At 38.2% G+C, this 27,351-nt stretch overlaps 1 long non-coding RNA gene across 1 annotated transcript in view; it reads left to right on the top strand.

Annotated features, from left to right (window-relative positions):
- Positions 1 to 12,798: 12,798 nt before the first annotated feature.
- LOC136010954 (uncharacterized) overlaps positions 12,799 to 27,351 on the top strand; it is a 55,859-nt gene continuing 41,306 nt past the window's right edge. Inside the window, exon 1 of the long non-coding RNA XR_010611104.1 lies at positions 12,799 to 12,883. This is a non-coding gene — a long non-coding RNA (uncharacterized LOC136010954). The remainder of the gene's footprint in view (positions 12,884 to 27,351) is intronic.

The following is a 27,351-nucleotide window of genomic DNA, read 5'->3' as shown; positions in this document are numbered from 1 at the left end:
CCAGGGGTGGGTTGTGAGGCACTCTCCAATATCAGCCAGTGCCTCAGTGTGGATCTAGGGTACTACATCGACATTAAATTATTGAATTTCCAACTTTATCTGGATAAATTGCACTTTACTTTCTGTGGGAAGGTTGCTATCTATTATTAAATTATTCCTGTATTCAACATCTGAACACTGCTTTGCAGAAGTAATACTTTACACTAAGAGGCAAACTAAATCCTGTACAATCTATACAACTATTCTCAATTTTCCAGGATGAAAGGCATCATAAAAATGGAAATAATGAATATTTTTCATGTATATCTGGATTTTTTTCATCATCATTTTTATAAAGTGGCTTAAATATTTAGAGTGTGAAATTAATAGGTCAGTTCATAATGAAATATTAGACTAAGCTCTAGAAACAAAGTTGCTGCATGTTTTTAAATGTTAGGTATCTATTTTATATCTGAAATAGGTGCTTTTCAAAGTAACAGAAGTTCATATTTTAATCGAAATGGCAGAAAAAGAACTTCATCTGAAAAGAATATATTCTAGGAACTGCAGTACTTTACTCTGACCATTGTGCCTTTTACTCAAATACAGCACAAGATTCTTTAAAAATGTGATGCAATTTTTGAAATATTTTAATCAGCTGAGGTTGATTTTTGAGTTCAGAACACACCAGTGCTGAGAGGGAGGTGGAATTACAGAGCTGTATTGGAATAGAGCTACTATGGTAAAATATTAATAGCGATGATTTTGATCTACTGTGCATTGCCAAGAGCCAATGGCTTAAGAGAAAGTTGTCACAAAGATATGATGTAGCTCAAGTGGCAGCTGGAATTGAGAATGCTGAACAAAATTGTATGCAAAACAGAACTGAAATGCCAATTCTGCAATGGTGTCCGTTACATGTGTGAAACCCAAATTGAAGGTTATGGATGAAATTCAGAACAACAGATTTGGGACTGGTGTAATAATTGTGCTGAGCTATTATTGTAAATTCTTCATTCAGCCAAGCCTTCAAGGGTACTGCATATAATGAAGTTTAGATGATCTTAATTTAAAGCTGCATGTTCATATAGGTCAATTCCTTTTGGCAATGCTGCCAAAACTTGTTGAATCTTAAAAGGGAGCTGCAGGCTCTAGGAAGGTGAGGTGTTAGATGTGAATAACTTCAGTGGATCTTGATGGATTTAGAGGTTTTATTAAAGTGTAGAAGGAAGATAGAATGATACATGGCCTCATGATCCATGGGGGTGCGAGCAGATGAGGTATGCACAACTGTCAGCTGTGTGGAGAAATTTGAATGTGTGTGCATCTGAGCACAGCATCTGACCAAGATGCAGCTGGGCAGGGTGTCCCTTCATTCCTACTCAGATTTAGTGCTGATTCCCTAAGGTGCCTAGCATGGACTTTGAAGCATTTGATAAATGGGGAATATTTGGGCCTTCTATGATTCTTGTACTATTAAATCTTGACAGACACTGGGTTAAACTCTATTCCATTCAATTCCACTGTCTCCACTACCACCTTATGCATTTTGTTTATGATAATTTCTAGACTTTTCAACTGTTTATGAAACCTCCCCACTCAGGAGACTCTAATTCTGTCGAGATAGTCTGTAGCTTGCAGAGTTGAGCTGGTTTTTAACAATCTAATAAATTCCAGTTGCACACTCTTAGAACTGCAAATTTGGTAAAACGCTGACCCGGTGTAGAACCCTTTGCAGGTCCTGATAAGTTTTTAAATTACTGACAAGTTTTTGCAGCAGTCCGTTTGTGCTGAACGGGTATTATTTGTCTTCTGTAGTAATGTTACATAAAGAGTAAACCAGCTGAATTTCAGAACTTCTGCTTTGGCTAACTTGAAAAATGCAACTGAATGAATCCAGGTTCAGATCCATACACTTCTGCATGACAATAACTATGAGAGAACATGTACAGCCCTGTGTGTGTGAAGGACTGTAAACAGTGCTGCAGACAATGGATACATTGGAAGCTGAAATTGCTATCTCATAATTTTATGACAATAATTTTAACATAAAATTATGACATAATGTTAGAAGCAATTATCTCATGCCCCTCAAGTAATATGGGAAATGGCAGAAGTAAATTTAAAGCATTTTGAAGAAGTGCCAAAATAGTGATGGAGTGGAAAAGACGTTTAGGGATGGCTGGAAAAGCACTTGGCAAAGGTTTGGTTTAAAAGCATCTTGCTCTTTTTGATCACAAGAAGGAGTGGGGTTGTGGCTAATGTTAAGTATGATCTCAGTTTACCTTTGAAAATTGTATAGCTGCAGCTGGCTGGGAATTGGCTCACTTTGTGTGTCCATATGTTTTTAAATTATAGATGAGAAAACAATTTGGACTTTTCATTTTTAGGCCACTGTGAAACACTGATTCTTATGTACTAATTGACTTATCCTATAAAATACACACCTTGAAGAACTGGTCCTTTTTCTAGTTGCCCTTGTCACATTTTCTTCCCTGGTATAATTTGGCTCTGTGGCTTAGCTGCAGCAGTAGGGCTTCTATTTTTGTTTTATTTCAAGGAGAAATGTGAATGTCCTTCAAAATGTAACTAAGAAAAGATAAGAAGCCTGGTTATATCCATTCCATTTGCAGGAAGAAGTAGTCTTGACAAAATAGGTCTTCCTGAAGTGAGATCTCAGCAAACAAGACACAGCGAGTCGTTAGAAGTCATGTTTGGCTACAGTAAGAAAGCTGTACAGGGCAGAGGAAATGCAGATATTGCTGCCTTTGGCTCCTCCTAATTGCTAAATTACCTTACATTCATCAGAATTCACTAGTTGTGAAAGGCTGGCAGTCTTGATGGAAATAACCAGAAACCTGGAGTGAGGGGTGAGAAGACTGTAACATGGAGGTTTTGTAAGGATTAATGGAACCAAAATGAAAATTGAGAGACAATGATGCCTATATTGTAAGCACTATTGGGTTAAAATCTGAACACTGCTGTACCCTAGGAGATTGCAGTTATCTTTAGGAGAAAGAAAAAAATAAAATAACACTAAAATAAAACAACAGATAAAAGATAAAAGATAAAACAAAAGATAAAATAAAATAAAATAAAAGCCTGAAACTTGCCTGTCAAGTTGCATTTCTCTTACTCATGTTTACTCTTTCACTGTTGTCCCTTCAGCTTTTCCTTTTCTATGCCTTTCCCCCCCTCTGAGCTTTGACAAGAGAGGCAATATTGTTACGTTGACGCATAAGGTTAGAATAAGAAATTTAGAAAAGTATTGTGCGAAAAATTTATCAGCACAACTTTTCTGCCTTTCTTCTAGACTTTTAGTTAAAATATTAAGTACTGGGAGCTCCTTTGTAACTCTTACCTCATAATTTGCCTTCTGGGACACAGCACCAGTATTCTGTAGCTGTTCCTTTCCTCCTTTCCTTTGACTTTCACACTTGGACAAAACAGGCCTGCCAAATGAATAAGATGATTTGATAAAAGTCGCTTCTTCATGCCACTGCCTGCTCATGTGCCCAACTTAGTTTTAGGAAAGGCCATCTATCCACAGTGGCATTCAAGCCCGTATTCTAGTGTTTCACTGAGTCAGAATTTCAGTGATCTGTTTTTAAAATTATACTAAATAATATAAATTACTCATACATGGCTTTGGAGCATAAGTCACTTTTTTGAGATGTCAGCCTTGTAAAATAAACAAGACTAACCCCAGAGGGAAGAAATCCCACATTCCTTTTCTAGATTTTAGGCACAGGATTCTACTGCAGCCAAGCCTTTGTCTTCCAATAAAAAACCCTGCGGGGAGCTCAAGTATAAATGTATTTTGTTTTTCTCTACTATAATTTTGGTGTTTTGGAGAACACGGAATTCATGCTCCACATATCATTGGAAAAGTTTTATAGATACTACTTACTTGTGGTGGCATGGCACAAGCCTGCGGGCCAGGAGATGTGAACACATTTCCTTTGCCTCTTGTAGGTGAAAGAAATGTGCTTTCACATCAGACATTTTCTTTTGGATGGAGGTGGGTTGGAAATCAAAATGACATTCTTGGAGATTTCTTTCCTTGAAACAGACTGTTGAGGCTATCTTCGCTTGTCTGAGTAATGAACCGTGAGTTGCACTGAAGTCGTAAGCACAGCTCCAAGCATTCCAGTGAAAAGGTTTGGGATTAATTACATGCTTACAATTGAAAAGGTGTTTACTTTCTTTGCAGTGTTACCAATCAAAGATCATCCTATCCCAGTACTTGCCTTTTATGCTATAAAATGACTGCAAAACAGTTCTACTTCTCTGACTCTTCCCAGTTAGCCAAAATGAATACATAAGAATTCTTATCAACATAATAAATCTCATTCTCATATAATGCAGTTTTCATTAGAAAACTGTAGTCATATGTATTTTCTTATTCCAGGCTGATGGTTCTGCAAGTATAGACATGATAAATTTGCGTCATTCTCTCTGGGATTCTGCACATTCCTTATTTCTCACAACTCCTTTTAGGATGGACATTTATTTAATCAGAGCAGTCCTGCCAATCATACTTAGTCATTCTTGGAGACATAACCTTGGCTAGTAATTAATTATGCTCTGAATTTGTTAATGAATTCAGGTTGAGGACATCTTAATATATATATTCCTCACTTATATCACATACTGTACCTAGACTGTCATCAAACATAAATGATTGGTTTTAGTAGGTTGATATTCATGGCATGCTTGATCAGATGGCTGAATTATTTGAAGATGTGATCCTGTAAGGTTAGGATTCCTATCACCTCCTGGACTAATGGCAAATTATATTTGATAGAACTGCTACAGCTTGTAACATTGATAATTTCTATGTTTTTTACCATCAAATCCCTATATATTGCATGAGGTAAAGATTCTTCTTTTTTTTCAGAAAAGCAAACTGAAGAGCAGCTGTGATGTCGTTTGCATGAGAGTGCTGGGACTGGAGTAGCACCTTTCTGGCTATCTCAAATCAGGAAGTCACACTTCAGTCCTGTTCCCCCTTTATTTGGTGGAAGAATTCACTGTGCTAACTGGTGCATTGGTGCAGAAGAAGTAGCACTAAAACTGTCCTAATTTTCTGCCCACCATCTCGTCAGGGAGCAAGCAGTCTGGCAGGAGCTGCTTTCCTTCTAAGTGCATGCAGACTGCAGCCTTCACAGGAGAATTAATGCCTTTCTATTCTTCTGTGGGAGTTTATCTCAGTTTCCAACCTATGAATATAAACATTAGTTGGGAAAATGAAAGATTTTCTTATTGATAAGCCATGATATTAAATTCTCTTTTGATCTTTGCTGGAAACTATTATACACATAGGTTTGTCCTTTCAGGGAAAATGGAGGATTAGTTGCATTAAACATCTAGAAAATAAAACAAAAGCATGACCATTTTCCTAGGGAATAATGGTGTCGTGTTATGATTTATCAGTATAATTTATCTGTGCATTGTGTATAAAATAAATCCTTTTAAAGGCTATTGTCAGGAATAATTAAATAGATGAAAAGTGCCTCTGTTAAAAGTAATCAACAAAGTTTCTTGCCAGCTGTGGCCAGATCCAAAACCTGTTGAAGTCCATGAAATGGCTTACACTGACTTAAGCTGGCTTTCATATTGTTCCATATAATCATAGGTATGCTGCATGAAAGGTATTGTTTTACTCTACTATATCATAAAGTAGGTAGTAGGTAAAATATTCAGAAGTTACAGCAAGAATCAAAGAAGCTTATAAACCAAGTCTCCCTAGTGGTTATGACTTTAAGCCAGGTTTTGAATGCATTTAGATGCTTAAAGATGAGCTGAAGAATCTAATGGACTTTTCAAAATCATGCAATGATTTCCTGCATGATCAAAAGGACTGCAGGTCTGTGCACCAAAAGCTGGCTGTACACTCAAAATCATGCTCCTAGGTAAGTGCCCATTTGATTTGAAAAAGGGTATTTAGTCATGAAGTCACTAAGATGCCTTTGCAAATGCTGCCCAGAAAAAGCAACTTCTCATTCTTGAATATCTTTCAGAATACCAGTAACTGCAATATGCAAACTTCAGTCGAACTAGGACCCCTGTCGCAGCTGTGAGTGGTCTGGAATATATTCCAGAATGTATGGCTTTAAAGTAATATGATTTATAAATAATTCAAATCAGAAATTGTCCTGTTTTGTTAAATACAATTATTGTGCTGAATGAATTATGTTTTAAGATAAACAAAATGTTTAAAAGGTTTTGGAAACAGACTGCAAAAACATAATAACAAGGAAGATGTCAGAAGCACGATAAAATGGAAAACTTGCTAGCTGATAATAAATGAAGCAGAATAAATTGTTTTTCTTCACTATAGTTTTAACTCCTGATACTGATGGTAATGGAAAAATATCTACAAAATCAGTTCAGCTTAAGAAGTTATTTAAATCCAATAACTTGTCTCAAAAATGTCCTGGGAAAAATCTGTATCAACTTCAAGAAGCAACCAAGAAAAAATTTTACTTGTACATCTGGGGTAACATTTGGAGGTTTCTAGAAGTGCTTCGTTGGCTGAGAGCTGAAAATCTGGAATCTGTGAAGCCAGTGTGTAATACAATGCTACCATTTGTGAAAACTCTCTTTGTGTGATCAGATATTCCCAGAAGACTCCTGGGTATGAAGTTTAAAGCTAAATAGTGAGTCAATGTAAGAGCAATTTAATGTTTAAAGCTGTGGAATGAGGAACAAAAGCTGACAGATGTCCAAGACAAATGCAGCTCCTTTTTGGCAGTCATTTGAAGGCAAATTCTAAGACTTTTGTATACTGTCTTCAACCTATAATTTATGAGATGCAGTTTAATTGTCTTTATTTTCCATTGTGGACCTATGCAACTAAAAGATCCTTGCTTCCAGGCAGTGTGTGGCATTTACTACAGTCAAATTAATGACTCAGGCAACCTTAAAGACTCTATAGCATTAAAATGCTTTGTATATCAAGAACACTTGTTAGTTAGCACAGTTTGTATTTAAGCTTTCTGAAATGACTTTATTCCCAGGAGAAACTGTTTTACAGTGGAAGCTTGATTTTTCAGTAACAAGGCACACCTGTGTGTACCTAGTAAACCTAGCATAATTAACGTAGTGCAGCTTACAAGGATGATGCACACATGCAGTGTCAGGCATATGGGGAAGGTATGATGTTCTATACACCCATTTTATTTTACTCAGTCATTCACTGCAAAAGGTGATCAATGAAACAGAGGCTCTCTTGCCCCCGTCTCAAATATATAATCTTTAAAATAAGCAAGCAGTAGCAACAGCACTTCAACCCCTGGCTACCCATGAATGGCATTGTGTCTATTTGAAAGGCTAGTTAAAGGGGTTGAATTCTGTACAGAGTCTTGATGTTACCTGTTAGAATTCATCAGCAATAATTGTGTCTAAACAGAGCATAGGTCCTGGGAAAGTGAATACAAATCACCTCCACTAGAGAAGACCTCAGAGGTAAGGAACAGAGCTGCTTTTATGCTGATTTCCCTTTTATCTTTTTTTTCTTTACTTTGAGGAAGGGAAAATGAGAGAAAACCACAGCCAGTAAATGTGGAAGAGAATATGCAGTGACTGTTAGCTGTAAAAAAGCAACCAGCTCTTGTCCCATGTTGTCAAATGTGTGTATTATATTTTACTGTTGTCAGTATAAACAGCTACCTGGCCAAGTCCATTAAAAATAGGTTTAAAGCCTCACATAAACCTTCTGTTTCTCACACGCAGAATCGTCAATGAATTTTAAAGGATGCCGCTGAAATCTTGATAATTTCTTTGCAGCTGAACAGCTGTTGAATGATGGCTGCTGGAAGCACAGTAAATGGCTTGGATTAAGAACTGGCTAAAAAATTACAAGGTAGGTATGAGGGAAAAGTAAACAATCAAGTCTTTATGAACATCAAAGGAGACAGTGCAGAGTGTGCAGAAATAGCTGTGGAGGTTGCCAGAGTCCCATATAGCTACTGGTAACCTCTGTGGACTCCACTTGAGGATGGCAAAGTGGTGAAAGTTATCCATAGTTCCAAGAGCATTTTGGCTGGGAAAATCCTAAAGTTTTACTCCCATGGAATTCAAATCTGTAATTTAATCTGAGATGTATTTGATTTTCATCCATAATCAGGCAACAGAAATGAAAAGGCCTTTTGTCCTTACTGTATCCATTGTCCATGAGGAAATGGGGAAGGGCTGATTTTATGTAAAGTTATGGAAAGTTATCTTGCAACTATGGAGATGGACTTGTAATTAAAGAACAGTAATCTTTACAGTCTCTTATTTGGCCAAGGCCAGAGAATATACTCTAATATACTGCTTTCCTACCTAGGGCACAAGAGCAATCATAATGTTTATGTTTAGCTGTGGCTGACAGTGTTGCTGCTTGTCGCTGCACTGCAGTTATCTTTAGACTTTGTAGCAGAAATGACCTACCTAATATTCCAGGCATCCTTTCCTTAAGGGTAGGGTAGACCTGGATGTCTCTGAAATAAAATAATCACGTGTATTAGCTAATTCTGCAGTCAGCTGGAGGGTGGAAATTTGTACCTCCCAAAATGCTCTGTGTGGACTGAATTATGTTGACAAGAACCACTAAAAGCTACAATGTGATGCAGTTATTGCTTAACTGTTAGTAAGTAAGTAAGTAAGATGAAGTAAGTAACATCAGGAAATGCTTTAGAACAGGAAGTGAAATAGTTAATATTTTAGAGGAAATGGTTACTTCAAGTATAATGTACTTAGAGTTAGCTAAACTTTGATTTTTTCATTGTAAAAAAATGCTCTAAAATCTTTAATAACTTCAAAGGTTGAGGGCTTCAGTTTTACAGTAGCAAAATGCTGACTGAGCTTTTCAGGATGAGTTCAAAAGCAAAAGCACAACTTGCTTTGATCAGAGAAAGCTTAATTATATTATGGTTCTGGTGAAGTCTGCATTGCCTTGATAACTGCAACTGGCAAATTTTACCCTTCCATTCCTCCGTCATACTATACAAAACAATCACTTTCTACATATAACTCAGGAATTAATAAATTCTCGTACATTTCATGGCCTTGCCTCTGATTTCTGATTAGAAGCTCAAGGTTTTCAGTATAGTGCTGGAAAGGCTTCCCTTCCTGCACATTCTGGCAGAAAACAGAAAAGGAAAAGAGCCCTTCTTAGGTTGTTGTGTACCTGGGTCAGACACTTCAAATTTTGGAAACCTGTAAATTATAGAATGTATTTTTCTTTCATTTAATACTGAACAACTGTGCTCAAGTCTACCAAGTCATGCCAATATTCGCCAGTGGACAATGAATTACATCTACATGAGGAGGGAGAAACTGGAGCCTGCTGAGAACAACAGAGCAAAAGACTGCTATTACACAATTTAATGCCCCTTACTGGGAATAAATATCTGCCAAGAGGCTGCCTGCTTTTATAATCCTTAAAAAAACACAAAATACCTTTTATGATTGTGGGCAATCAATCAAAAGGAGATGCTACTGAGCTATTGATCTCTTCCTTACTACAGGTCGTTTGCAGGTGAGACTGAACACAATGAAACTCTTTAGACAAATTGGATTGGACACAAATCCTGAAATGTGCCAGAAAGAAAGGATGCAAAGCATTGCAGATTCTTACATAAATAACAAAGTTCCAATAATCTGCATATATTAGCATGTCTGTCTAGGATATCATCTGTTCTGATGACAATTTCCTGAACTGTCCCCATGTGACCTTGTCACTACATTTCCTGCCCTAGTCCGTTGCTGTGTTTCTACCTATCCTGTCTTCAGTCCATTCTCTCCCCCACAGCTTGTTTTTATTTCTTCTCTTCTAAATTCTGTTCTATTCTATTCTCTATTTTCTTGAGCATTTTTTCTTTTTGTATTCTCCCTGTCACTGTCAAGTCTTTTTATCTTTCTGTCTTGCCCAGTTCTTCCCAGCTCTTTTCTTCTGAATTACACAGCTATTTTCTTCAGTGCCAAAGCTACAGAAACATGGGAGGAAGAATTTCTTCTTCTTGTTTCTCGAGCGTGGTGTTAAATTACTCATGGCAATTGTGCAATTACAGAAAAAATGTTTCTTTAGTTCAGGCTAGAAATTGCATATTCAATGCACTTTACTGTCAGGCTGTACCAAAAGCCTCGACTGTTCACGTGGGAACTGAAACTCTGGAAGCTCATATCTTAACCAAATTTGGGAGAATTTTTACACCATGACACTGCAGTGATGCTTTCCCTCTGCCAAATTTCAATTCCTTGCTCTTTAGTTTGAAGGTGTTAAAAGTTTTAAATTATTTTTTTTTCTTTTTGATGGTAAAGTATTATTTGTTTGCATCTTTCTTGAAATTGGCCCATCTCTTTAAGCTGATGCTTTCCAAAGTCTTTCAGCTTGACACAAGCACTGGAAAATCCTAGGAATGGTCAACACTGGCAAAGTTATAAACAACTAAAAATAGGTCTTATCGTGGAAGCCTTTGAATATGCTAACTGTAAGAGGTACTGTCAGCTTCATGTGTAAGAGACAGAACAGACAGCCTGGCTTTCTTTAGAGATACCTTGGCAAAGACCTGCTCATCTCCCTGAGGCAGTTCACATGCACGCAGTTTCTAGGCACATTTCCAAAGAGAGAATTGAGTAAATGCTACTTCACAAGCCAGGACAGGATTGAAAAACTTGCTCTGTAGCCGCTGTGCTCTCAGAGCAATAAGCAAAAATGAGAGGGTGAGACTGTGGTTTATATCCTCTTTCAGATCCCAGAGATTACTGTCTCCAGCTGCTCATCGCCACCTCTTTTGGAGTTCATAATCTCTGTTGATTTGCCAATGGCAGATACAAGTGGTGGGTTAGATCAGCTGAAGAAATTCTGTTTGGTCAGCTGCTGGTTGGGGATTTTTGTTGTTTGGGTTTTGTGGTGTCTTTTTTTTTGAGGGTATTTTTTGTTTTTCTTCTCCTTTATTTTTGTTCTTTTTTAATCTGAAATAAAACTAGCATAGTTACTATACTTTGGTGTAAAGGCCAATTTATGACTAGTTTCTTTACAAAATTCTCTGGAAATTTTAATGCTACCCAGTTCATTTTCAAGTGCTCGTAGATTAAGCACTACAGTGTTCTTAACCTCAGCTCCCAGCACCAAATCAATATAAGCCAATGGTTTTCTGATTAGTCCTATATTGATTTACCTTAATCTAAGTGTAATGTTTCTCCCTAGTAATAGTAATCTGCCAGGAATGCCATGGCTTCCTCAATGATCGATTACATAATATTCTTCATTACCTTCTTTTTGCTGTATTTTTGTGTGACATGGCTACAGTTCACAAGCAGCGCATGGGCTGTTTCACCATGAAGAACCTTACTTTGAATTTAGTGGTGTCATCATTAAGATTAGTTAATTTTAAGAGTTTTTAATGAGATATCTAATTTCTATTTTTGTGGCATGAACAATTTTCAGGTTTTTAATAATCATGATCTGAATAAAAGTAGTTTCTAGAAAGAGATGAGTATGGTATGTTGTCATGGACAGGAGATGACTGCATAAGACTGTAGTTTTGCCTTCGCAAATTAGGTCTCTTGAGAAAAAAAATCTATCATGCCTATTAAAACCTAGTTAGGCTACATCTGTAAAGGTGTCAATGACTCAATAAGGGCTTTTTATTTTGTCATGGGGTTTTGTCTGGTGTGCTCTGATTATGTATACAAAACTTTCCCTGATCCCTGTTAGCCCTGTAAACATCACCTAAGATCTGAAAGTCAAGGTTTCTTTCCAACTCTATTGCTGTTAGTAGGAGCACCACAGGCTAAATTATGCCCCCATTTATTTCTTTCTTAAACTACATCTTTGGATGAACTTGTCCAAATCTGTTAGTTTTCAGCAGGATTTGCATAGGTGCAGCTGAGGACAGGCTGGCCTGCAGCAGTTTATACTACTGCAGGTGACAGCACATGAAAACATGCATAATCAACACATGACCTGAACATCTCTGTCTTTTACCATTTGTTTTCAGTATCACAAAATGATATGCTTGTCACTGCTTCAATACAACTGAATTGGTTTAATATAAATGGAATAAATATTCAGTCACTGTAGCCAGAAATAGTCTCTTTCTCTTCTAGATAAATTTCCTGCCAGTAGAAGGTTGCTAAATATTGACTTTGGTGATTTGACAAGTTTTAAATTCTCCAAGCAACAAAGCATTGTTGTTATTTAAAGACTATTTCATTTTAATAACTTCTACTAGGGGGAATTTGCAGCTTTCCTAATTTTTAACTTTACATTAGGTAAGCATGTTCATGTCACAGGGAGTACACAACTTAAGAAACTTCATTCTCTGTTCTCAGCTCAAATTACTGTTAAAGCACAGCAAATTGGTGTCCCCGCACACTTACAGGAATCAAATTTCTTTAAGAGGTATGGAGCACCTACAGAGTGTATTTGACGATGTTTTACTTGCTTTAATCCCATTTAGCATCTTCGCTTTAAATGTATCTTGCTGAGAAAATGACTTTGGATCCAAGACTGGCTTAGCAACTTTTGGGACTGCTTAATCAGGCAGCTTGAGATGTGTTTTGGGTTCAACCCAAATGATGAAATTATGCTATGGGTGCCTCAATTCATACCTGGGAAATAATGACTATTTCAAATACAGTTACCATTCACTGAAGGGAGAAGGAGATGAAGGTGAATTCGTGCTTGCAGAATCAGCTGTGCTAGAGGAAGGGTTAACACCTTTGTGACTGGCAGCTGTGTAGCTGATTTCTGTGAGAAGGGTTTTTTTGGGAGGGAAGGTTTAAATTCTGCCTGCCTGAGTAAGAGGCTCTTCTAGTAGTGGTTGCCTGGAGGAAAGGTACTTCTGTCTTGCCCTAGCTCTACTTTTTTTTCAGCGGTTTATGAATAATAAATCAGAACATAATGTTGCAGGTAAGACTGAGAATGATTTTGTCTTTTGCAAAGTGAGAAGTGATATGTATATATGCATATTTAATATTAGTTTTGGGGTGAAATCCTGGGATGTATTACCAACTGATATAGAGTACTGGCAACATGTTGGCCTGGGCATCCCCAGTTCCTCTGGGGTTCACCAGTTGGTATCTGCTTGGGCCCCTGTCCCACTCATATGAGGTTCACTTGAGGGGCAGGCACTTGAGGTTTGTCACTGTCTCCTCTTGTTAGTTTTACCTAGCTAAGCAGTCTTAACAGCAGCTTAGAGACATTGCCTAAACCTTGGCAGAGATAGCTAATGGGGTTACCCAAGGGGCTAACTGGTTTTGTCTGGGCAGTGTGCTTCTTTTAGTGTATGCTGGCCTTGGCACAGGGAAATGTGGGTGCCTTCGGCTGCTGCAGCTTTCTTGGTCTGTCTACAGTGAGGGTGAGCTGAAGCTTAACCCTAGAGTTGAGGTGAATCTTATTACTAAGGTCTACACTAATCTCTCTGGCAAGTGTGCTGTATACCTCAGTGCATTTCTACTGGATCCAAATGAGTTATTTTTCCTATAGACAGTAATCTGCCTTAAATATAACAAGCACCTACACAGCACATGAAGAGACAAGCGAGAACTTATGCCAGCATGCTTCAACTATATATTAGTGGCATAGTTCTTACAAAAAGGCTAGCTCAGCAAATAGAAAAGAAATGGTGTTTTGTCAATCGTCTACTGGATCTGTCTACCCTTATTATACATAGAAGGTTGCATAAGTGATAAATCAGGAGCGAGTAAATTGTATGAAGGCAGAAAGTCAATCATTTCTAATCATCACATTATGCTTGACAATATCTTTAGAAATTGCTTCTGTTATGAAGGGGATGAAGGGAGACTTCCTAGCAAAGTATCTACCAGCTGCTCTGCTTTTAGAGCCCTGATGATACTAAGTTTGAAAGATGTCTGATTTATGGTTTGGTTTTGTTTTCTTTTTAAAAACAAAAAATAATAAAAAAAAAAAGGTGAATCTGCCAAACATGGTTGTTGGTTTGGGAGTGATTTGGGAACAAAGCATGTGGTAGAAAACTGTTTGCTAGGCTTCAGAGAAGCAGAAAATCAATTTTCCTCCTACAAAGGTGCTTGTTATCTGTGGTGTGCATACTTACTGCCCATGTCAGTCCCTCATTTCGGTGGGTTCTTGGTTAAAGATATTATCTTCTTTAATGAAATTTAGTTCATTTTTCCCAAATGATCTCAAAGTCAATTACTGTTTAAAATACTAAATGCACTTCTGTTTTATGTTAGATTGATCTCATTCCACTAGTGTAAAGGGTCTACCAGTGAGCATATTTTATGGACGAAGTAGAGAAACAAAGATCAGTAAATGCAAAAGGAGTATGTTCTTTTGCCTTTCCTATCTACTTCTGCCATTAGCTGCTTTCTCATAGTGACCCGCCTTTCGCAATACTATCCTTTTTAACATACATTGTTTCCTCTTTCTTCTTTAAAAACAACCTAAGTAACAGTCAGCACTGCAAATGTTTCCATTCTTAATAGTGATATACCCTTTCTAAAACAATCGCTTCATTAGCCTTCTAGTTCTTTTCCTAAGGTTTTGTATGTAATTTTACCTTTAGTAAAATGCTGTAAAAATTGTTTAGTTTTTACACAGTGTAAAATGAAGTGACTTCAAGGGATAGACTACAACAACTGTTTAAGAGCTCAGCAGTACTGAAGGTCTGTAGATCAGATCAATGTTTAATTGGGGCAAAGGCAGAAATAGGTAAAATTTCAGAAGCTTGTACTTGATTAGCAAATGCATAAACATTTCTATTATTAGGATAAATAGCATTGGACTGTAAACAAAGAAGTCTAAATGTAAAGATAGGTGAAATTCTATGGTCTTTAAAACTAATTTCTCTGTTCTTAAAGGCTTTGTTATGGTCAGGGTCTCATCCAGCTCTTAAATAGCATTTTGCTTAAGAAGCAGTGGAGGGGTGCTTCAAACTGACTGTAGATACATCATTTAAAGAAGTGAAACAGTGGGTTCAGTTGCAGGACTGGAGCCAGTATGATTCGAATTCTCCAGCAGCAAGTTTCTATCTGTTTTGCCTTCCTGAGATCTGATCTCGGCTGGCTACTGTTCTGCCAATGATGCTGGGGCCTTGCTTGTGTGTTGATTGTTCAACTGGACAGATATATTAGGCATAGAACTATTTAGAAGTTAAAGTATGAAATATAAGGAAAAGTCAGTTTATATAAAGAGCTTTCCTTCATCAGTACTGCAGGGATTGTGTACTACTGTCTGAGACAGGTCAAATCATAGTGCCATATGAATACAGAATACAATACTCCTGTTTTGTTTCAGGCTTGCGGTTTGTTTTGTATCAGATACCAAATTTCTGGCTTATTTTAGGTGACCCCAGAATTGAAGTGGGAAATGAGGAAATGTCCTTCCTGCACATCAAGCTGGCTTAAAAAAATACAGCAGAACAAATATGTATTTAAATACTTCAGTGATTAACTCTCTTTATAATCTGTGACGGCTTAATCTCACAAGATAATTGTGAGCAAATTTATCCTGAAGACACATCACTTTTAAAATTTGCTGTAAAAGCTGAGTCAGCAGCTGCCCAGCTGGAACGGCAGAGTGAACAATTCAGTATATTTTTAGTTAACTCAACCTGGTTGAAGAAACATCATGATCTTCTCAGAATTATTTATTTGTCCAAGTCCATCAACCCTTTCAGCCTTGCTTTTTCTTCTATCACACCTCATGGCATAGATTGGCAATTGTGAAGACGGGCACTGTGGGCCAGTTCTGTTTGTGCTGCACTGGTATGGCTTCATACAGTAAGGGGCATACAGTAAGGGGTGCTCCTTGACATCATTCCAACGGAGAGGAAAAAAAGCTGGTAGTTATATGACAGCAGTCAGATTCTTGCTAGTGAATTTTCCAGTACTAATTTGGACTTTATGGAATTTGATAACTCACTGGCTGAGAAAAAAAATTAATATTGTAGTAAATTCTTGGTTAAGCATATGTTTGTGTAAAACTGTGTGCTTCACAAATCCACTTGCTTGTCAGTCACGTTTAGGAACAATTCTTTTTAAAACAAAGTGGCTACCTATTTACACAGTTTTGTTTATCTTCAGCTTTTTGGCTTGTCCCTGAAGGGTATCACTTGTTTTCTCTATACCAGTATTTGCACTACACTGTGGGTAACACTTCAAAGAAACACAGTATAGGTACTCTTTCTCACTTTCACCTGTGAACCTTGATTTTCACACTCTTCTCCTTGATTTATCTTTATTTCTGGTTTGTTGCTGCTGCATGCAGCTCCTTGGGCTCTTGCTGTACCACCTCTCTCCTCACTCTGTTGAGTGAGGCTTCAAGCTGTGGTGGTTCCATGTTACTCTTCCCCATGAAAAGTCTAGCTCCAGGCACAGACACACACAGATGTTGTGGTGAAGAGCATTGCATGGAAACACATAAAATGGCTAAAAACAAGTGTTCAAACATAGTTGCTGACAAGGTTAACAGGAGCGCTGAGGTGTGTCCCTGTGGACAGGCTAGGCCTGGTGGTGGTGGGGCTGCCTCCAGCCTGGGGTGCGTGTGGTGGATACACTGAGGGAAGGAGCAGGGGAGGGGTGGGCTGGGGAAGGTGGGAAGGGAGATTCAGAGGAAGTGTTCCCACTGGCGTTTCCAGCCCTTTTGCTCTTGTCTCTCTGATCCAGAGTGCTGTGGGCCTCAGAGGTGGGTGTCACATGCTGCCTTCCCTCATGCAGTTGTGTAAGATGGCTGTTGCTGTGGAAACTGCCTGGCAGCCTGAGAGTTACCTAAACTGCCCAAACTGGCCACCTGTGACATGTCGCACGGTGAGCAGAGCATGAGCTGACAGCAGGACCCCCCAGGGGACATGTGCTGCGAGTCGGTGTGAGGCCTGGGGTGCAGGGCTCATCTCCTGAGCAGGGTCCTCCTTGTCACCACCATGACAGCCCCAGTGGCATGCCATGGCTGAGGAGGCAAGCTGAGGAGGCCCCCAGGGAGGGCAATGTACTGAAAACTTTTGAGAGCCCTGACTGCGGAACGTGGCAGTGTAAAAAAGAGCTGGCACCTTTGATCTCCTTTTGGAGATGTCCTTTAGATCTGTTTTGTGTGTTTGTTTTCAAGTGTATGCAGTACACACATTGTGTAAGTGAAAGCAGCACTGAAACCCATACCTCACTACCTAGGCCCCTGAAGGGGGTGGAGCATGACCATGGCGGGTCCTGGGGGCTAGGCACAAGCTGCCTTAGTAGTACCTCACCAATGTGACTATTATTTCCTTAAAAATTATAAATGCTTCTGTTGATTTTTGCCTGCCATCTTGCTTAAATAAAAAATAAAATCCTAAAGCAACATAAGGAAAGTCATGTAAAAAGTACATGGCAAAGTGTGGCTTTAGTGTAAGCTCATGAATGCTTGATCTTCTGTGTATTCAGTGTACAGCTTGGTTACTTAGGCAGCTGTCAGAAAACAAAAACACTCTGGAGAGGAATATATTCTTCAGGCATCATTTCACATTGTATAGTTTGATCGCTAAATACTTTAATAAGCTTCCCTTTTTTTTTACATTTTGTCACAACATGAATGTACCTGTCTGATTGCGAACAAGATGTCTTTTAGTATTAGTTTCAAATCAGAGCACTAGTTTGTGTTTGTTTTTCTGTATCATGTTAAAATATTAGTATATCTAACTGCTTTCTGTGGTGGTGTTTTTACTGTGGATTTTGTTTCCAGACTTGTCTCTTTGATAATTTTTTTAATCAGAAAACATATAGTATGGTGATTTAGGTTACATGAAACTACTGTTGATATCAAGTAAAACTGTTTGAGACAGTTTGGATGTAAATGCATGACCTAAAAAGTTAGGACTACTATTGAGTGAAACCCTATGATTCCACCAGATAAAAGAGAATAAAAAAAATATGTGCTTATTTTCTGTCTGAATGATATTGTTAGGATCACCAGAGAGATAATAAATTTTATTACTTCATGTTAACTCCAGCCACCTAATGGTCCTTCCATTTTGATTGTGGGTGCTGGTTTGCAAGCAAGATACCTTTTGTACTTCATATCCTGTGTCTTACTAGAAATCTATCCAGACTCTAGTCTTAGATTTTTGTTGCTATTGTTTTAAAGCAATCTTGGACAGAATTTGTCCAATGAATACTGAAAATGGCCACAAAGCTCGCTCTCCTGTTGAAAGATGTTACAGAGCAGCCAAAATACACATTGCAATTTTCTCCTGTGAAAATCTGTAAAACAATGCTGGCATAGTTGATGCTCTTTTTATTATTACAATTGGATGTTCTTGTCTATACATTTTAGGAGGAATCTTGCTGCCTGACCTCATATATCACATGGGAAGATTTTACAGATAGGTCCAGCATCATGCCCACTAGCCAAAAGGAACTCTGATCTTCAGTTTCTGATTTGAAAACAGGGTGAGCCTGTGAAGGTTGCCACATAGCTTGATAAGCTGTTATAAAGGTTAACTACATGCTATTTTACTTTCTTGATAATCTGTTTTATTTTCTGGTCTGAAATTTCCAGCTGCCACATCAAAGGGGCAGATTCCAATACAAAGCATGGTCCAGTGGGGACATCGCTGAGCCAGAGTTTGTTATATTAATGCATTTCTTCTGGGTTGAATTCAGGCAGGAGGTGTGTGAGAGGACTGTAGTAAGTAATGTGAATCTGATGAGAAAGGCCACAAGAATCTGAGAGATGAAGACTGGAGGTGAGGAGAGTAAGAGATTCAGATTCAGGATGAGCCCTTTTTAGAATATTTATCCATTTTAATTTGTTTTGAATTTGTACTGTGCCACTTCTGCAGAAACCCATTTGATCAAGGTACCTAACACACAGTCTGAAACTGGAGCTCTGAACTTTGCTGTTCAGACTAGCAGTGCAGATCTGAACAGCTTCAATACTGCATGAGGTAGAACGTGGTTTGAATTGACAGTGGTGATAATCTCTTAGTAACTTTCTGCAGTATGATAGGGCAACCTCCTCTGTGAAATGATGCTTTATCCTTTTCACAAATAGACTGGAAAAGTTGTCCTTAGTGAACAGAAACAAGAAACTAAAGCTAAAAAAGCAAGCCTACTGTATTCAGACCAGTAACTTGAAAATTGCGCTGAAACTGCACCCTCATTTGAGATGGTGGCAGAGATATACTAGCTGAATAATGCGACCAAGCAGGCCAGACATAGGCTGAATGCCTTAGGGACAACTGAGGAGGGAGCATCACCTTCAATACGTGTCTATCTTTTGTCCTGTGGTTGGTCTGCCCAGAGCCCTTGCTGCTTGTTGTGCAGGGCAGTATCAGCTTGCCCAGGAGCAGCTCTACTGCTTAGTAACCAGAGCTTGTCTTGTGCTCTTGAACAGGAGCCTGCAGCAGCAGCCTGATCAGGGGGCCGTCTCAACAAATGTGAATGCTCCATCCCTGGCAGTGTTCAAGGCCAGTCTGGACAGGGCCTTGGGCAACTTGGTTTAGTGTGAGGTGTCCCTGCCTGTGGCTGACGTTTTGGAACTAGATGACCTTGGGGTACTTTCCAACCCAAACCATTCTGTGGTTCTATGAAATGTTGTTTTTATCTGCGTGGCTAGTTACAGAGGTTTTCTGTCTTGCATTCCCCATTCTATATGAATGCAACTGCAGTATTATAAAAGTACTTTCATATTTATTCTACATTTTTGCATAGGTGAGGTACTGAGCATAATGGTATATTGGTGTAAGTCTGACAATGGTTCTGACAGTGACACAACTCTTGGTGAGAAAATTCTAAACTAGCATTCTTGCTGAGTTGCAGACTTTCAAATGTACACCAGACCGAAATATGGTACTTATAAAAGGGAGTAGATTTAAAGGCTGTGCCCTGATTCATTCAAAATTACTGTAAAATATCTTCTGGTTTTGCACAAAGATTGTTTTATTGTTTTCAACACTGAAATATGGATGGCATGCAAAAGAAAACATGGGTTTTGGAAAAAGTTATTTTAAATATGTAGTATTTGATTTGAAACTTAACTAGGAATGTGGTCAAGAGTGTGGAGCTTTTCTGTAGAGACTGCAAGCCTGTTGAAGTGTACCCCATGTTTGATGGGCACCCAGAAGTTATTTACTCAATAGCTAGAAAAAAGTCACTCTTCTGGAAAATATTCACATTTAAGCAAGCAATGCTGCCGCTTTGAGGATGCACCATTATTGTCCTACACCCTGTGATAGATATCTTCCACTCTCCTTGTGTTAATGTAGAACAGTTCCTCCTCTAAAGTGGTAGTTACTTTGTAGCGGATTAAAAGACTGTGTAAGATGCTGTGAGATGGCTGTAAAGGCCTTGTGCATCGAAATTTAGAGGCGCTTTCTGACAGTGGGCTTCAAAGTCTACAATTATTTTTATATTAAAAAAACCCCACACATCACTAAATCCTGTGAAAACAACCTGCCAAGGCATGGGAAATTTGAGGGAAACTTTAAAGTAAAAAGGAAAATACCTTCTGGCATTTTACTATAAAATAGCTCCTATTCAGTGTGAATGCAGTTCCGATTCTTGTTTACTCTAACAGGAGTTGGTTTTATTTATATGTCAAGACTTCTGTAGTTCAATAGTTTCAAAGATATCAGAGCATATGAAACAATTGTATGTGTTTTGAACTTATATGAGGTTTGAAAACTTAGTTTCTTCATAGTGCTGCATTTGCATCCAGAAGATTTAAACTTTCAGGAAATGAGATTTACAGTCTAGAGATAAGCTTCTCCCTTCCTTCTATCTGTTTAAATAAATATTACTTCTCATTCGCTTGAGAATATATGGTTTGGGTTTCTGTTAAAAAAAAAAAAAAAAGTCTAGCCTCACTCACTAGGTGGATACTGAAGTTGATAGCATTTCAAAAATTAAGTTTGAGCAAGCACAGGCATACAGCTACAAGGTGCAGCTACCTGTGTCATTACTTTTTTTTTTTTTTTACATGGAAGGTTTCTGAATCTTAAGCTTCCATACTAAAATTCTCCTATATTCCAATGGAAAACTCATTTCTTTCACATATCATAGAATTGTCTGAGTTGGAAGGGATGTTTAAAGGTCATTCTTGGTCCAACCCCATTGCAGTGAGCAGGGACATCTTCATCTAGATCAGGTTGCTCAGAGCCCTGTCCAACCTGACCTTGAGTATTTCCAGGGGTGGGGCATCTACCACCTCTCTCTAGTGTATCACCATCCTCTCAGTAAAAAAGTTTTTCTTTGTATCCAGTCTGAATCTAAATCCTTTAGTTTAAAGTCATTACCCCTTGTCCTATTGCAACAGGCCCTACTAAATTATGTCTTTTGCACAGTTTGACAGATATCAGGCCAGCCATTTATTGGTGTTGCTTTCTAAAATTTAGATTTTGGAACTATTTTGATTTTAATCCAGAAAGGATTTGGCTTTTAGTTTCTGGGCATCTTTTCTCATTTGATTTTCAGATCTTCAGGCAAAGAACACAAAACAAAAACCTGTTTCTCCAGCTTTTCAGAGTACAGTGAAATGATGGAATTTTCTTCCAAGTGCAAAAGTTCAAAGTAAAAGTGTGCCTCATTTTTAATGTCCTGGAAGTCATGGGCTTAGCAAGTATACTGGGTGAAACTCTATAGACAGGCATTATCCAAGTGACTATGTTTTGTGGAAGCTAGTGTGGACACGGAAGCAATCCATCTTTAATGTTAAATACAGAATATAAACTACTTTTGAAACATCTGCTGTTAAGATATAGAAGCAATTCTGGTCTCCGTTTCAAATCCTAGAAGAGGTGATTGTTGTAAACAGAGTTATAGCTCGGTGTACTTCAACCTGTGATCTCTAATCTGACTGAACTGCAAGTGATCACAGAGGTGTCAAAATATTATCTGTGAAATGTTTGCCAAAAAACCAAAGTGCTGACAGACTTACCAGGAGCCTGACTCCTGGTGATTGTTAGCTCTTGCTGGAAACAGCAGCTACAAATTGCTAGAAATTACTAGCTAGCAGTTTTAATGCTAAAATTACAAGTCTGTGAACCAAACATATTCTGTTTAACTCGGTGACAAGTACTGTGCCGGTCACATTTCTAATGAAGAGTGGGGACCATACCACTAAGGCAAGTCAAAGCAACTAAACTTGTCCATCCCTCCTCTCTTCAATCCCTTTTCCTTCTCCAATTTTGAGGTTTCAAAATAAGTGTCCTAAATAGAAAACTTATTACTTGGCCACAGTATTTGAGTAAGTTTTTAGTTTCCTGTTTGTTTTGTAATATTGTTGGTAGAGGAATGGACAATAGAAATTTTAGATATGCTTATAAATATGGTGTTTTAACTGAAAGAGGTATCATGCTGTAACTCTACCACCTTTTCAAACTAATAGAAAACTAGCAGTGAGAAGGAGGAAAAAGTTAGCATTATGTATCAGATGAATTGCCTTAGACGCATACAGCTTCAGGCATTACATTGCATCTCAGGAGATACAGTTTCTTTCTGATCAGAATGTGATATAAAGGTTATAGTAAAAAGTGGTAATTTTTGCATGAGTCTCATCATTCACATATGACAATGAATTTTTCTCTTCATACAGCTCTGTAGATACTGTGGTAAACACAGCTCTTAAAGTGGTCCTCATCTTTGCTGTGTTCCTTCTTCACTCTTGGTTGTTCTTGAGTGCTGTAGTTTTACAGGCAGCTCTACCTTCAGTGATTTGTAGCTGCTATAATGAAGAAGTACTTCATCCTTTGTTCAGCACAACTGTAACACTTAGGATACATTGTTCTGTGTATCATTCTTTCATACCTCAAATACATTGTGCTGGACTTTCAGGAATTTAGTGAAAATTCAGAACATGTGGTCATTTTATAAAGCAGATTTGTGTGTATCCACATTGTTCTTCCCCTTTACCCTGCTTACCCCTGCCATCCCATCATGATGCTCTTTCCCAGTTGTTTCTCCCATTTCTCTCAATTTTTCCCCTTTCACAAATCCTTATTGTAGTAGCAGTGCCTCTGGCAATATTTCTCCTGTTGTCTTGCTTTAATAACATCACAGCTTCCCTGGAGCGCAGTCTTGCAATGCTGTCTTGTGACTAGCTCAGTGTATGAAGGTCACTCAGCCACCCTGCCTACGCCCTTTCCTCCTCAGGGAGATGTAGCGTTGTCAAGGACTGGAGATCTGCCACTCATTCTGATTGTGATTTCTGACCCGAGCAGGCATGCTTTCAGATCAGTGTGTTCTATACATCACCTAAACTGATATATTTTGCAGACATCAGTTAGGGCTGGCTTCCAAAACCCTACAGTACTCTTTAGAGGAAAGGAGACCCTGTTAGGGTGCTGAATGGTTTAATAATTGGAATTGTACTTCACACCAGAAGTTCTTCACAGGTCATGAGAACCATCAATAATATGAATTGGCTTCATTTAAGCACTGTTTTATCAGCTGTTTTAGGCCCACATGGACTGCTTTTGTAACAGGATTCAGAGCTCTAATTCTTTTAGGAAGGAATTTAATTTCTAGAAGGGAGACTGAAATTCTGTTACATAATGCCACCTCTTTTTTTGAATGGGTGTTGAATGGACATTAATGTATAATGTCACAAAATGTGTAACATTAAATTAATGCTTGTGTGTTTATGTGTGTGAAAGATTTTTATACTGTATGCTTTTGCATTTTCATCCAGAAACTAGTGCTGTAGCTTGATCATGCAAGCATTTAAGCAATACCTGATGTTAAAAATGCATAGAGCTCATTGAGATCAGCAAGGCCTACCTCGAGGTGAAGTGCTGGTCTGGATTTGACTGATTCCCATGAGGCAAAAATGCTTCAGTTGCCCTGATGTAATTACATCCCCTGCAGCCCCTCTTCGTCAAGCCTTGTCATCTGTAAGTGTGGGATACAGTATTGTAATGATAGTAGCATGCTCCTTGCAATTCTTTAACTCTTGTGGATGGGAGGATATATTTTTAAAATTGCTTAAGGGTTTTCATTGTAGATCTTTCACTGGAAGCCAGTTATTCAAAACTGCAAATACTGTTATGAAGTTGACAAAATCATTTGACTGCACTGATGGTTAATTTATCAAGAGCTTAAAGGCATTAAACCAGTGACCTGGCAAAAATCATTGGTGTCAGATAAAGGGATGCCTACATTAACAGAGCTGAGACCTTTTAACAGCTCTTAGATGAAAACTGTATGTTAAAAGAATGGTAAAAATGACAGTGTTCAGAGAACAGAGTAGCCAAAGTAATTTGCAAAGTGAAATAGGGTTGGTTTTTTTGCATATATATTTTTGATTTTGGGCCACAGCAGCAATGAGAGATGAAGGCTGGGGAAAAATGAATTCACCGCTTCTTTTTTTCTTAAAGAAAAATTCAAATTCTTTCTATATTATTAAATGCTTGGATAATAGGAAACCCAGCTCATCTTGTGGTTTTGGATCTGTGCATTCATCTGAAGACTTGTTAAAACTTTTCCCAGAAAAAAGTGTCTGCCTGAGAGCCGTACATTTTAGTAAAGGAGCCTCATTCTGTAATCTGTGCATATTCCCAAAGATTATTTGCTGGTTGTCTCCTGGCTCACACCTGTTCATAACATATTTTTGTAAAGAATTTCTAAAAACTCTTCACTATTTAGCCTAGATAGTACTACTAATACTTAAGTCCTTCCTACTCCTAAACTGAAGCTGGGCTTCTGTATCTCAAATTCTGCAATTCAAAAGACATTGTGGGAAAGTAAACTTTTACTTTTAGAATTTTTAAGCTAATCTCTTTTGCTAAAGAGTCCAAGAAACTTAATCGTGAAACATGTCTGCCTCAGTACGTCAGTATCACTTCTCAAATACTTTGGCATGTTACATTCTGAACTGGCTTTTTGAAGAAAGAATGTAGTCAGATTGCATTTATTCACAGATTGACTGTGTCATGGACTGTACCGGGTAGGATCTGTCAGGGTTATTTGCTCACAGGCAGCACTCTGTCGACGTGACAGTACCACCTTAAATGTTGAGGCTAATTTCATCAAGCTTTTCGGACCTGTGCATTGCAGGTAGAACCATCCCCAGTTCCTCAATACTACCTATTCAGAGTGATTCACATGTGACTTTTCTCCTCCCCAGTGACCTTATCTTGTATCTTTCTATATATTTTAAGGTTGTGACTGTCATAACACTATTTTTCCCTTTGAATTTAAAATAGCCTGGGATAATATAAGTTTTAAGCAGTAATTACTACTATATTAGACACTTTCTCTGTTTCAAGGAAAGTTCACACCAATTAGATTTTAACGATTATATGAAAAATTAAGGCCACTAGTGTCCATCTAGAAAATGCCAACTGTGATATGCCTATTATTGCTAGCAGGTAAGAAATAGAAATCCACATTTGTGGTGGTGGTTAAATGGCAACATTGTTCGCCTGAAACAATGAAATTTGTACAATTTAACAATGCTGTAATCATAGAATCATAGAAGAGTTTGGGTTGGAAAGGACCCTAAGATCATCTAGTTCCAACCCCCCTGCCATAGGCAGGGACACCTCACATTGAAGCATACCACCTAAGGCTTCGTCCAACCTGGGCTTGAACACTGCCAGGGATGGAGCATTCACAACCTCCCTGGGCAACCCGTTCCAGTGCCTCACCAACCTTACAGTAAAGAACTTCTTCCTTATATCCAATCTGAGCTTCCCCTGTTTAAGTTTTAACCCATTACCCCTTGTTCTATCACTACAGTCCCTAGTGAAGATTCCCTCTCCAGCATCCTTGTAGGCCCCCTTCGGATACTGGAAGGCTGCTATGAGGTCTCCACGCAGCCTTCTCTTCTCCAGGCTGAACGGATAGAATAGAATATCAAGTCTTGGGCAACCCATGCAATAAACAATAGAGGCAATTATTGTGGTGCTGCAGTTACTGAAAGACCTTGCTGACAGAAACATTACAATAAAACAGTGAAGTTGTTTGCTTTTTAAACCAAAGCCCTCCTTAAAATGAAAAAAACCCAGCCCCCCACCCCCCAAAAGCCCCCAGAAGCCTTTAGTTTAAGGATGGAAACAATCATCAGATGGCAGCTGGATTGTGAATCAAACAGCAGAACTCCTTTACCTTCAAACATCACTGCTTGTTTATGTTTATTAGCAGACAATGTGCTGATGTCTTCTCTAAAGAAGTTTTAGGTGGTACTTAGCAAGCAAATTTATAATTTCACTAACACAATCTTTCTTGGGACACTAACATTGAAGACAATGATCCAGGAGTCATTTCTCAGTGTTGGTATAGGCTTAGTCAGTTCTCTCAGTCCTGTCTTCTCAGTTCTTATCATTTTTTGAGCAGAGCAGCATGGTGAGCGAGAGTTAAGAACTCATTTGAGCAAACCCCGACCACTCATTTCCTTGCTAGGAGGAAGGCTGTCTTAGTCCAAAAGGCTCTGTAATGAAAGGACACTTTTGCTTAAGTATTGCATGTATTACAGTGGATAATTTTGCACCGTCTTCCTATGGGTAGGAAACTGAATCTGTAAATCCAGTGACGTTGCCTAGATTGGAACACAGGGTAGGTTAGGCTCCTTTTTCATTTGTTCACTTATTTAAACCATCCTGTCCCCAAAACACTGTAGCAGTGAGAAGCAGAACTCCAAAGAAATATTAATAGTGGGGAGTACAGAAAAAGAGAGTAATTTTTTCAAATGCCAGTATTGCAAATTTTTGTTTAGTTCACTGGATCGAAGTTAAACAGAAGAGTAGCAGAATTAGGAATTTTTGAGGAAAGCATATTTTTTCACTGTGCTTGAGTGAAACTGCCTGTTCTAAACTTGCATTATAAACTTTTTATATATAATGAGTGCCTGCAATGTTTCAAAATGCATTTATTTAGAAATGCAAATCTGTACAATCTAAGAATTTGTTGAACAGGGCTTCTGTAGTTGGCACAGATAAAAGGTGGGGGTTTTGAGACAAGTTTTGCCCACAAAGCATTGAAACTGATTTTCTATCCTCATTCAAAATATGACTTTATTTCTTGTGTAGCTCTCCTTACTGCTTAAGTAAGTTTCTTGTTGTTGTTGAGGCTGAAGAGTAAAGTAAAAGTGTAACGAGGTGCATTAATTAATGAAAAGAGGAAAAATATTTTAAAATAATTATACCTTTATTATTATAAGAAAAACTGGTGACTTTTTAAACTCAGGAGTCCATTCATATAAAATCCCTATTGTGTAAGATTGTCCTTTTATTATGTGACAAGCTCTCTTACTAGGTAATATCTTGCCATCTGTGTGTTGTCTCTCCATGAGGTCTTGAGTAATATGTTCTTTCAGAGAACACTGCAATTGGAGCTTGGGTTACAGTTTACTATGGTAATCTTTCAGGGGAACCTACTGTCAAGAGGATATGGGGTTTATGCTGTTTTTTTAAAAATTGAATATTTTGAAAT

This window comes from Lathamus discolor, chromosome 3 (genome assembly GCF_037157495.1).
Source record: "Lathamus discolor isolate bLatDis1 chromosome 3, bLatDis1.hap1, whole genome shotgun sequence".
Classification (NCBI taxonomy): domain Eukaryota; kingdom Metazoa; phylum Chordata; class Aves; order Psittaciformes; family Psittacidae; genus Lathamus; species Lathamus discolor.
This window is presented reverse-complemented; position numbering and strand designations above follow the sequence as displayed.